Source organism: Podarcis erhardii (assembly GCF_964252035.2).
Source record: "Podarcis erhardii genome assembly, chromosome: 1".
NCBI lineage: Eukaryota > Metazoa > Chordata > Lepidosauria > Squamata > Lacertidae > Podarcis > Podarcis erhardii.
In genome coordinates, this window is record NC_138497.1 from 115,843,529 (window position 1) to 115,855,882 (window position 12,354).

The following is a 12,354-nucleotide window of genomic DNA, read 5'->3' on the forward strand; positions in this document are numbered from 1 at the left end:
ATTAATTAGTTGTTTTTTATCTTATACTTTGGTAAATGTACATCCAGTTTTTTTCCTTTAACTTTTTTGGGGGCCCTTAAGAGAGTGGAGCCCTGAGCTATAGCTTGTTTAGCTTATACGCAAATCCGGCACTGGCCGCATTGCCATTCAAACGCTGGCGGCTTACCTGTCCCTCCCCAATGCCTTGTTCCAAGTTGGCACCTTTAGCTTGAAATACATCCCTGCTTTTCGTTGTAAACCGCTTTGAGCATGTTTTTTTAATTATTATTTTTTTTTGTTTGGCAAAGCGGCATCCCCAGAAAATGAATGGACTCGAAATCGCGCTTGGGAATGTGCAAATCGGTTTAAAACCAATACACGGCTGCTGGGGGGAGCGAAGAGGCAGCCTCGGCCGCCCCTTTATTAAACCCTCCGAGTGTCCCTATTTTCCAGGAACACCCGGGGATTTACAAAAGGCGATTTGATCCCTTTTCCTTAGGAGAAATGTCCCGGGAGGGTATGCCTCTCCCTTTCCCAGAGGGTTGGGTGAGTGGGGGGGGGGGCAGCAGCGCGCCTTCTCCGCCCGTGCGAGCGAGCTTCTCCTCCGGGGAGGCTTGGCTGGTGCCTCGCTTTTCCTTCAGGGTGGGGCTTGTTATTGCGGTCTCTTGGCCGACCCTGCCTCACAGCAGCCGCTACAGCACCTCGCGAGAAGGCGGCGGCGGCGGCGGCTGCAAGGGAGAGCAATGCAGCTCCCCGTTTAGCCTTGACCCCGCGCTTGGGTTCCTCTCCGGGAAGCAAGCGCGCGCCGCCGAGGGGAGGTGGGCGGGCTCGGCTGTCTTGGCACCAAGCAGCACCCCCACCCCTTTTGTCCGGCGGGGCAGCGCCGACAGGCCCGGGCAGCAGCAGCAGCAGCAGCAGCAGCAGCAGCGTGGCGGCCTCCTCCCCGGGCGATCCCGCCCCCTCCGCCTTTTCTCTGTTGTTTCGTCCCGCCTTTTTCCTCGCTCCAGCCCCGCGGCCGACCAGCCTTGCGCGCCCTAGCCGAGGCCCAGGTGAGTCCTTGCTCCGCCTGGCCAGGCGCTCCTCCTCGGCGGCGGCGGCGAGGAGGGGCGAAGAAATTGCGCCGAGCAGGCCCAGCCTTGCGGCCTCGGCAGGCTTTTGTTTCTCCCTCCCCCCGCCTCGTGCGGGGCTGCTGCGGCTTCCCCTCCTCCCTGCAGCTGCGGAGGTAAAAGCGGTTCTTGGGGGTGGCGGGCTCGTGGGAAGGGTGGGCGGGGGTGGGTGTGGGTGTTCAGGGCGTCTGTCCCCAAAATGCATGCCCCGTGGGACGGGGCGGGGGGCCGCATCCATCCCTCGGGAGGGTTCTCCTTCCTTCCTTCTCTCCTTCCTTCTCTTTCCAAACGCTGCCTCCATTTTCCCACCCCAGGTTGACCATTTGTGCCCTGGGGTTTCTCTTTTCGTGGTGGAAGGCGAGGGTCCGCATGCAGCAGCGGCGGCGGCGGGGCTTCTTGCTTCCTTGCCCAGCCCAGCCCAGCCCAGCCTCCCCCCTCCTCAATTCCCCATCTCTCATGCACGCCGCTACGAATCAAAGCCCGTGTTTGAGATCAGAGCAACAGGTTTCTTCTTGCAACTTGCATCTATATCCATGTATATTATCCGTACTATGAAGCGCGGCGGGACAGAGTCCGCCTCCCGCCTCTCCGCTGCTTTTCCATTGCTCCCAGGTCTCTCCTTCTTCTGTATTTCCTTTCCGTTCCCTTTGTGTTGTCACTTTCCCAACCCTGCCTTGAGTGCAAGCGGGTGAGTGCCGAACGACACCAGCCCATCTCTCACTCTCTATGCATGTTCTGCTTCTAAAAAAACCCCAACACATTTCCTTCTTCCCTATCCAGACTTTAAGCTGGGTTGTGAAAAGAAACGAAAAAAACAAAACCAGAGGGAATAGTTGGTTTTGAGAGAAAGAGAGCCTTGCTTCGGAGGAGAGAAGCTTGCATCGTCGGTAGCCTGGAGGTGGCTTTTTAGGAGTCCTTCACTGTGACTTGCAACTGATAGTAAAAACATAACCCAGAGCACTATTCTCTGGCCATCTTGTGACTTATGGTGTAGTAGTCAGGGCTTTGTCATCCTTTTGGTTTTGCAGAAGAAATGCATGACTGGCGCTGTTGATTCAGCACAGCATTCAGTGTTGCGGTTACTACTATATCCGTTGGTTTGGGAAAGGTCCATTATTTTTTACAGTTTTGCCTTCCCACTTATCCTACCTAGTGAAAAGGTGGCTGATTTAAAGCTCTTTGAATGCATTCCCGTGTATTGTGTGGCAAATTGAAAGACAAGGAAGGTGTATGTGTGTGCATATGTGTATTTCTTTAAAGATCTGGAAGAACACCAGATCTTATGACTGTAATGACTAAAGCCAGGTCTGTGGTCCTTGTCAAGCAGCAAATTTGCCTGTCTTCTTACTCTTAAGAACATGTAACAGAGCTTTGCAGTCAAATGAACATGTAAAAATGGTGGCTCTGCAGATACCTCTTCATATCAGCATTTGTGTTGTAATTTAGTGAGCATTGATTTTCTTCTCCCTCTGCTTGCTCCATAATTGTTGAGGTGAAACCAGTTAGAACTACCTTGTTCTTTCATTGCCATGGTGAAGTTTTAGTTTTGCACTAAATAATTGAGTTTTCTAGTTTGCAGAGGGCATACATTGTAAGATGCATTGTAATGGATACATTATAAGAGGAAGGGTGACGGCAGGTTAAAACCGAGAAGCCATTTTCAAAGGCCTAATCCTGATGTTGCATGTTTTTGCACTATCCACTCCCCACATATACATAGGTAAGGTTTGAAAGCATAAAAAATTATGCAGACCATTATAAAAGTCCACATTGTGATTCCATGCCTTCAATATAACTACAGTGGTACCTTGGGTTAAGAACTTAATTCATTCTGGAGGTCTGTTCTTAACCTGAAACTGTTCTTAACTTGAAGCACCACTTTAGCGAATGGGGCCTGCCGCGCCGCTGCTGCACGATTTCTGTTCTCATCCTGAAGCAAAGTTCTTAACCCAAGGTACTATTTCTGGGTTAGCGAAGTCTGTAACCTGAAGCATCTGTAACCCGAGGTACCACTGTATGCCTGTAGGCCTTGGGATCTGGTCTGCACCACAATATTGGATCACATTCTTGGATAAATTCTGTGCTGACCCTGACCCTTTTGAGTGTTGAGAAAGGTAGGAAACGCTTCATGGAGAATTATGCTTTATTCAAACATTTAAATCAACAGAAATCTGAGCTTTTTCCTTTTCCTGAAACTTTAGGTATGGATAATTCCTCGTTGATTTTGTAGGCTGATATTTGCAGTGGTGCTCACTTCAGTTGCTTATTTGTAAATAGCTGGAGGCATCAGGATGACTCTTCAATGCTAGGTGACCAAAAGCGAATAATCTTGTACATCTCAGTTTGCTGCTTCCAGAGATATCTTTTTTCAAGCCACCAACAGAGGAATTGGTCAGGAAAAGAAGTTATGAGCAGGCAGGGAATAGCAAATGATATAGGGAAGAAAACAGTTGTAAGTGTCAGATATGACAGAGTTGGAGCAAAGAAGTGCCTCTGAGCAAGCTGTAGTAGTTTGTACCACTTCAACCTTTATGAGCGGCTTTTTGGTGTGGGTGGGTGTGACTTTTTGAGTGGGTGGGTGTTTCTTTGGTGAAGGCCAGTCTATTAGACTACTTTTGCATACTTCTTCAAGCTCGATAAGGTTAGGGGTGCAATCAAGAATCCTAAGAACATCAGGAGAAGCAAAATTAACAGTTGCTTTATCCATTCCTATGGATCTGGGAAGCAGCATTTCTGTAAGTACAAATTAGGCTTGAATCCAGGGACTAGAGCCTTCTGGGAGGAGAAACTAGAAGTATAGGTCAAACTGATGAATTTACTGAACAGAAAATTATTATCCCTTGCCATTGTATTTTTCTGTAGCGTTTAACTTTTGTTGCATTTGGTAAGCTTTGGAGGTTTATACTTGGATACAAATCAGCCTTGCATTTAAGCACTTGCCTGGTAACTACTACAGACAACAAGGAATTCCATGCAGGCAGGTCCATGGAATTGTACGCAGGAGGAGGAGTTAGCTGGTGGAGGAGGAATAGAGCACTGTGTCCATCCTCTGTGCCCAACATAGATACTGTGGGCTGCAAGAGGAAGAAAGCCCCTTCCTCCACACCCTGCACAAAAATGCAGTGGACTATTTATAGCCTAGTATAGAAGGCCTGTTGGAGAATTGTACCTTCTCTCTCTCTCTCTTTTTTTTTTTTTTTAAATCAGACTCGGTTGGGGAAAAATCATTATCGATTGTTATTCATTTAGCAGACAGACTTTTTAAATGCGTTGTGCTTCATATTCTATGCTGGAGAGCGTCCTAGCTTGAAACATGTATGGAATTACTTTCTATGAAAGGAATTTTGATTCTCATTTACTGAATTATTGTTATTGCTCCGATTTTACAGCTGTCTTCAAAGCTACCATCCTTTGTTGAGAACTCCCCAACTATCCTCTTTCCTTCCTCCATGGTCTTAATGGCCTGATAATAATTTAGTGTGCTGGCCCTATTTTACTTAGGTTTGTGGGCCAGGTAAACATTGGAACCCGAATGATTGGACCCTTACAGGCTGATGTGTATTTACTGTGCCCTCTGTTGAGACTGCTATAGACACTGAGTTGTCCTTCTCTAAGATGTTAGTATTTAAACCAGGGGTCAGCAAACTTTTTCAGCAGGGGGCCGGTCTACTGTCCCTCAGACCTTATGGGGGGGCCGGACTATATTTTGAAAGGGGGAAAAAATGAACGAATTCCTATGCCCCACAAATAACTCAGAGATGCATTTTAAATAAAAGGACACATTCTACTCATGTAAAAACACGCTGATTCCCGGACTGTCCGCAGGCCGGATTTAGAAGGAGATTAGGCCGTATCTGGCCCCCAGGCCTTAGTTTGCCTACCCATCATTTAAACCCATGATTGTATTCTGTTGTAAAAGTGGACTCCTTGCAACATTAACACATAAGGAAGTGCAAATGTGGCTGTAAGCTGTTGTTGTTTAGTCATTTAGTCGTGTCCGACTCTTCGTGACCCCATGGACCAGAGCATGCCAGGCACTTCTGTCTTCCACTGCCTCCCGCAGTTTGGTCAAACTCATGCTGGTAGCTTCGAGAACACTATCCAACCATCTCGTCCTCTGTCGTCCCCTTCTCCTTGTGCCCTCCATCTTTCCCAACATCAGGGTCTTTTCCAGGGAGTCTTCTCTTCTCATGAGGTGGCCAAAGTATTGGAGCCTCGGCTTCACGATCTGTCCTTCCAGTGAGCACTCAGGGCTGATTTCCTTAAGAATGGATAGGTTTGATCTTCCTGCAGTCCATGGGACTCTCAAGAGTCTCCTCCAGCACTAGCATCCAGTTATTTCTGTAGTAAGAATTGGCGTGGTATCTTCAAGATTGGGACTAGAAAGCCACATGTAAATTCAAGTTCTGTATCTAGCCCTTAGCCACTAGTGAGTATAACTACTCTTAAAACCTTTAAGAGTAGTTACGGCTACCTATCTGTAACTACTCTTAAAACCGTTTTTATTGTGTAGGGAAATGTCATGAGGGAATTGTGATGCCTGTGCACCTACTTGGTTTGCTGATACAATAGCAATCCGAAACCACTGATTTAAGAACGACATTGAAAGGGGTCTTTATTTAAGGCTCTACTGCTTAAATTTAAGACATGTTTGAATGGAGTGCCATCTGTTGATTTGCGTCCTAGCGTGAACTTGGCTTGGAGGAAGAGTTCTGAAGTATTCACTTTCACTTCTGCTGAACTGCTTACCTTTTCCAAACCACGGACTGTAGTTTAACACTCACTATGGTTAGTTTCAGCAAGCCAGACTAATCGCCTGTGATTTGAAGCTGGTTTGCTTTGGCACTAAACATAAATGGTGTTAAACCATGATTCCTAGTTTAAGATGTCTGCTTCCCCTTCCTTATTCCTGCACGAGCAAGCCCAGGTTCATTCAGGTGGCATTAAATCATGGGTTAGCATGTTCACATGTGGCCATTGAGTGAATACTTTGGGAAATGCCTTTCTGACAGTTTTCTGTCTGCTGTGCAGCTTTCCCCACCAGTTCCTATCACTTGAGAATCTGGAAGCAATGCCTGGCTCTGAAGTGTAAGAAAAGTTTCCAAACAAATCTGTACATTAAACTGTGAGAAGAAAGCATGGTTGTAAAATTCTAATTTAAATCCACAGGGCTTGAAAAACTGAATCAAATCTGAAAACGATTTTGTCAAGGGACATCAATGTTTCCGGATACCACAACAGACACAGTAAGTAAAACCATTCACATTTTGAAGCATTCTTTTGGTGTGTGGGATTGGCATGGGAGTATAGATATGTTCAAAATATCTAACTCAGATCATGCTACAGCAAGAGATGTATTTGTGTAATGTGATATCTTCTCAAATGATGACACAGACTCTCTCTCAGCTTAAAGCATTTGTTTATGCCAGCCAATGAAATTTATTTGTCTTGCATTGCCTTGTGTGTAACCCAAGTTCTTTAGTGACAATTTTGTTGTGAACAGGTATATTAATAACTGACACCATAATTGTATGTTTAAGAAAGTCCCATTTTGTTCAGTATGGCTTACACTCAGTTTAGAGTGCATAGAATTGTGATGGAAAGTACTTAATGAAAATATGAGGCATTATGTAATGGATTTGGAGTGTAAAGGCACAAAGCTCATATTTGGCTTTTTTAATTCCTCAGGGGACATTTCTTTTTCTTCCATCCTTCAGTAGATGTGTTACTTTTATTTTTAAAAGGACCCTCTGTGAAGTAGCTTAGGCTTGCAGGTAATACCAAAATGGTGGATGAAGAAAAGCCTAGGTATGATGAATTGTGTTGCATACTCTATATTATGATTTAGGCCAGTGTTCCTTTTATGCTGAGAAGGAGTTCCTCAATGGGAGACTCAGTACAGTGGAACCTTGGTTCTCAAACGCCTTGGTACTCTGAACATATTGGCTCCCAAACGCCGAAAACCTGGAAGTAAGTGTTATGGTTTTCAAACATTTTTCGGAAGCTGAACATCTGATGCAATTTTCGGCGATTGCTTCTGGGGCGCCTGTGCCAATTGGAAGCTGCGCCTCGGTTTTTGAATGTTTCGGAAGTCGAACGGACTTCCGGAACAGATTATGTTCGAGAACCAAGGTACCACTGTAATTGTAAACAGGCCATACTGGGAATATAGCAGAATTACAGTCGTGGTTCACATGGTGAGGCACAACAGATAGGTCCAGGGTCTTGCTTGGTGCGTGGCTTCCCCTAGAACCTTCTATAGTATGCATGGTTTCTATGGCAGATATTTATTGGAAGATAAGTCAGTGTGAAATGTTTCCTGGCAATAGAAAATATGAAGACCACCTATTTACATAAAATAGCAATAAGAGTTGGAAAACCAGGCTGAGTGATCTGAGGCATTTACAGAGGATAGTATTCAGTGTGCATGTTTTTAACAGTCGTAATGCCTCAGGGATTTTAGAAGATGTCTGGTTTGGACAGACATGGGCAGATGTAGACATGGATGCAGGAGAGCCAGTTGGCTTTGTTTACCAATGATGCGGTCCCAAGATTTCAAGCAAATAAGTGTTTGGAAGATTGCGAAATACTGCATTGACAGATCACTGCAAAACACGAATGTTGGCTCACAGATATCTAATTCTAGTGCAGAAAAGTGTATGACAGTACAGTGGTACCTCAGGTCAAGTACTTAATTCGTTCTGGAGGTCCGTACTTAACCTGAAACTGTTCTTAACCTGAAGCACCACTAACCTAAAGCTAATGGGGCCTCCTGTTCTCATCCTGAAGCAAAGGTCTTAACCCGAGGTAATATTTCTGGGTTAGCGGAGTCTGTAACCTGAAGGGTATGTAACTTGAAGCGTGTGTAAGCCGAGGTACCACTGTAGAAAGAAGAGAACTAGCATTTAATTTGGACTGTGAAGTTGTCTTCTGTAAAGAGATAAATAGGGGGTATTATCTTCTGTTTTTAGGTGAGAAGATGAGTAACTACGATTCGGAAAAACTGAAGTTTGCGATACAGTGGTACCTCAGGTTACATACGCTTCAGGTTATATATGCTTCAGGTTACAGACTCTGCTAACCCAGAAATAGTGCTTCAGGTTAAGAACTTTGCTTCAGGATGAGAATAGAAATCGTGCTCTGGCGGCGTGGTAGCAGTAGGAGGCCCCATTAGCTAAAGTGGTGCTTCAGGTTAAGAACAGTTTCAGGTTAAGTACAGACCTCCGGAACAAATTAAGTACTTAATCTGAGGTACCACTGTACTTGCTCATAAATCCAGAGAGAGAGAAATTACAGTAATTAAGCTAAAAAGAGATAAAGGTATGGTAGAGTGGATTAAACATCACTTGGAACAAACAGTTTGGAAGAAATGATACCCAGGGTTGTATCCCAATGGTGTGCCAATGGACTTCTGCTGATGCAACAGGGCTCCTTATTTTGGAGGGACCCTCAACACTCTGGATCTAGGGGTTGCAGAGGAGGAGATGGGAGTTCCTTTGTGGAAGCAGAAGACTGTAGCACAAGAGGAACAGCAGCATTGGATACAGTCCAAAGAGCTTTGGGATATTACCAGTTTTAAATATGAAGCAGCCCCATACTTCTTTGGTTCATCTGGCCCACTGTTTGTTTTGACTGGCAGTGGCTCTTCCAACATCTGCAGTTGTACGAGGTACCACTGCATAAGAGAAAAACCAGTAACATGCAAAACAAACAAACAAGCCATAGAACAAAAGCAGCATCAAAAGTTTCAGAAGATTATTATTATTATTATTATTATTATTATTATTATTATTATTATTATTTATACCCCGCCCTCCCCAGCCAAGGCCGGGCTCAGAGCGGCTTACAAGCAATAATAAAAACAAGTTGAATGATTACAACTTAAAAACAAAATTAAAATACAACATAAAAATATTGAAACATTAAAATATTAAAATGTAGCCTCATCGCAGGAGGAGAAGGAAAGGAAAAAAGAAAGAGGGAGGGAATCAAATTGGCTCCAAGCCAAAGGCCAGGCGGAACAACTCTGTCTTACAGGCCCTGCGGAAAGAAATCAGATCCTGCAGGGCCCTGGTCTCATGAGGCAGAGCGTTCCACCAGGCCGGAGCCAGTGTTGAAAAAGCCCTGGCTCTGGTTGAAGCCAATCTAACTTCCTTAGGGCCCGGGACCACTAGGGTGTTGCTATTTATGGACCTTGAGGCTCTCCTTAATGCCCAGAATGTCAGCAGATCTGTTGAAAGGCTTGGGAAAATAGAAAGGCACCTGGTACCAAAAAGATGTGTTTGCCAAATGAACTTGTGTACATCATCAATTGATGCTGCAACCATGAGGTGAATACAATGGTGCTGGTTCACATGAGATCATTGCATTGTGTTTGCTATACAGTGCATGCTCTTGATTCATCTTTGCTATGTAGTTTCAGTATGATACTTTTCCTTCTTGTGGGAGTTTGTGTGCAAGGCATGTTGAGCAGTATAGAGAATAAAAGGGTCTGTTCTCATGAAAAATTAGTCCATTTGCAGTTGGTTCTTAATTATGTGCCTAGGGATATGGAAAAGATTTAGAAAGTAAGTGAAAATTATGGATATATTCAGAATGGTGTTCTGATCCCAGTGACAGTATGGACTTCATTAGGCAAGTCTTTTATCCTAAAAATAAAAATGTCCAGGGTTCAAATTAATATGCTGGAAAAGTCAGCCTTCATTATTTCATAGGATTATATAAGTTTGGCTCCTAACTTTTGGTTCTGTGAATGGAAAGAACTGCTTACAGAAGGAGGGTTGTGCTCATGAAAGAAGAGTTGCACTTGAAAAAGTCCTTCCAGGAGTGCAAATCGTCTGTGAAGAGAGCGAAAAGTTAGGATCAAAGAGATCAGGTTGGATCGAGACTTAGTTGTGCTTAGAGTAGACCCACTGAATTTAGCAGGGCTGAAGTTACTCATTTGCACCACTGATTTCAGTAGATCTGGATCCAATTATTGGCGTATACAGCAATAGAAATGTAAAGTTTTACTTTGATCTGGAAGTGGTTTGAAATTTAATAAGCAGATAGTGGAAAATAAACATTTTAAGATGTCAGTGCATCTGTTGAATGTTTTGAAGTGGACAAACTTCAGATTTCACTAGGTTGATCCGTGCATCTATAATTATTGGCATTTTGTTCTCTTCCTGTTTACCAATGCACATATCATAAATTTCGTGCATGAACAGGAAGCTACCATTGAGAAAGGAGCTTTTAAAAGTACAGAAGGTCTCTCAGGGCACTAGCTGAATTGCTCTTGAATTATGCATACAAAGAAATGCAGTAATAGGTATCAAAACCCAGTGCTGTTTATACTTGCACTCGGCCTTCGTGCCAATCAGGAGAGTCAGATTTTCTTGTTCTGTTTCTGATTTTATCCTCTCCCCCAAGGATCAACATTTTACATATCCCTGTTGAGACTAATGTTGGCCTGTGTCAGAAACAGACTGCTGGACTTAGATGAAACTTCCATCTGATCCAGCGGGGGCAGTTCTTACGTTCGGGATTCAGCGTATAATCATTGGCTGCAAAAACCACATTTCATATTGTTTCTGGAAACAGTTGCCTGAACCAGAGTTGTACATGATAAGACATTCAGCTTCTAAGTGGGTATGAGTGTTAAAGTTGGAGAACTTTTTTTCAGCCCAAGGGGCTTGTGAGCAACCATCCAGGAAACCAGAGGCAAAAGCGACTCAACATTTATACAGTAGGTTGAGTAGGAGAAAACAAGAGCTTTCTATACACATGGTCCCCACCCCTTTTCACATTTCTCCATTCAGGCAAGCAAGAGTCATCATCACTGCTCAATGACTCATTCTAGCCAGGCAAAAGCACTCAAGGGTGTTGGGTAGTGTTAGTTAGGAGCATGTCCTGGGGGAGTCTTAAGGGCCAAATAAAGGCCTAGAGGTCTGCATTTGGCTCCTGACCTGGGGTTCCCCAACCCAGTGTTAAGGGGTAAGGTAAGCATTAATTTTAGCGTGGGTATCTGATCTGTATGTGGAAGAGAATATGCATATGGCTTGGATCTCGGAACAGATTGTTTGGAACAGGACAGGTTTATATGCTTCATTGTACCTGGACAATTATTAGTTTTATAGTGGTATTTCTGAAGACTGTGTTCAAAGCCAATACACCCATTTTCATCTGTAGCAAATATTCATTTACTGTGTTTATATGGCTGTGTATCAACATACGTTTTCTGGATGGCTTAAAAAGGTAAAGGGACCCCTGACCATTAGGTCCAGTCGTGGACGACTCTGGGGTTGCAGCGCACATCTTGCTTGATTGGCCGAGGGAGCCGGCGTACAGCTTCCGGGTCATGTGGCCAGCATGACTAAGCCACTTCTGGCGAAACAGAGCAGCGCACAGAAACGGCGTTTACCATCCCGCTGGAGCGGTACCTATTTATCTACTTGCACTTTGACGTGCTTTTGAACTGCTAGGTTGGCAGGAGCAGGGACCGAGCAACGGGAGCTCACCCCATCGCGGGGATTCAAACCGCCGACCTTCTGATCAGCAAGTCCTAGGCTCTGTGGTTTAATCCACAGCGCCACCCGCATCCCTTTCTGGATGACTTACACACACCCACACCCACCCACCCACCCACCCACACACACACACACAAAATAAAAATACAGTATTAAGATGCAATGCAACAATAAAACAATACAAATAGAAAAATAGAGCTGGGGAAAATCTCTTCCTTTCTGGCAGCATATTCCATGTTTTTACTGTTGTGGCTTTTTAAGGTTTTTTTTTTTTACACAAATATATATCTTTCCCATTGTAACATGATTTCTTGCTGTCAGAAACCAAACTTGTTTATATTTTTGTCTTTCTCCATCAGTGGATGTGCTTATGCTTTTGTGCTCTCTTTGCTGTTCCCCCTATTCAGCCTTGCCCTCTGTTATCTCACCAGGACTTTGTGGCCTGCCTTAATCATTTGGGTAGAAAGATGAAGGTTGAAGGTAGATCACTAAGTAGGGTGATCTGTGTTATTTTATCACGGCCTTTCATTTCCCTTTCTTTAAGTACTTTTAAAAGACATAATGTCTTTCAAGGACATAATGCCAGTAACACACAATGGCTTCTTCAACTGTTAGGGTAGCAAAACAAGAACAGTCTTTGTGAAATATAGAGGATATCAGGGAATAAATATGCTTATGTAATGGGCATGTTGGCCGCTGATAGAAGAGCAAAAGCCACACAGGTATAAGGCAAGTATTATGTGTACTCAGCAGCGCTTAAA

At 44.3% G+C, this 12,354-nt stretch overlaps 1 protein-coding gene across 3 annotated transcripts in view; it reads left to right on the plus strand.

Moving 5' to 3' along the window:
• The first annotated feature begins 894 nt into the window (after positions 1 to 894).
• SESTD1 (SEC14 and spectrin domain containing 1) overlaps positions 895 to 12,354 on the plus strand; it is a 59,239-nt gene continuing 47,779 nt past the window's right edge. For 2 of the 3 annotated variants that reach the window (XM_081874078.1, XM_081874080.1), the window contains exons 1-2: positions 895 to 1,028; positions 6,255 to 6,331. The gene's annotated coding sequence lies outside the window, so the exon portion shown is untranslated. Of the gene's footprint in view, positions 1,029 to 1,058; positions 1,202 to 6,254; positions 6,332 to 12,354 lie in introns of those variants that run through there. The other variant, XM_081874079.1, reaches the window with a different exon arrangement.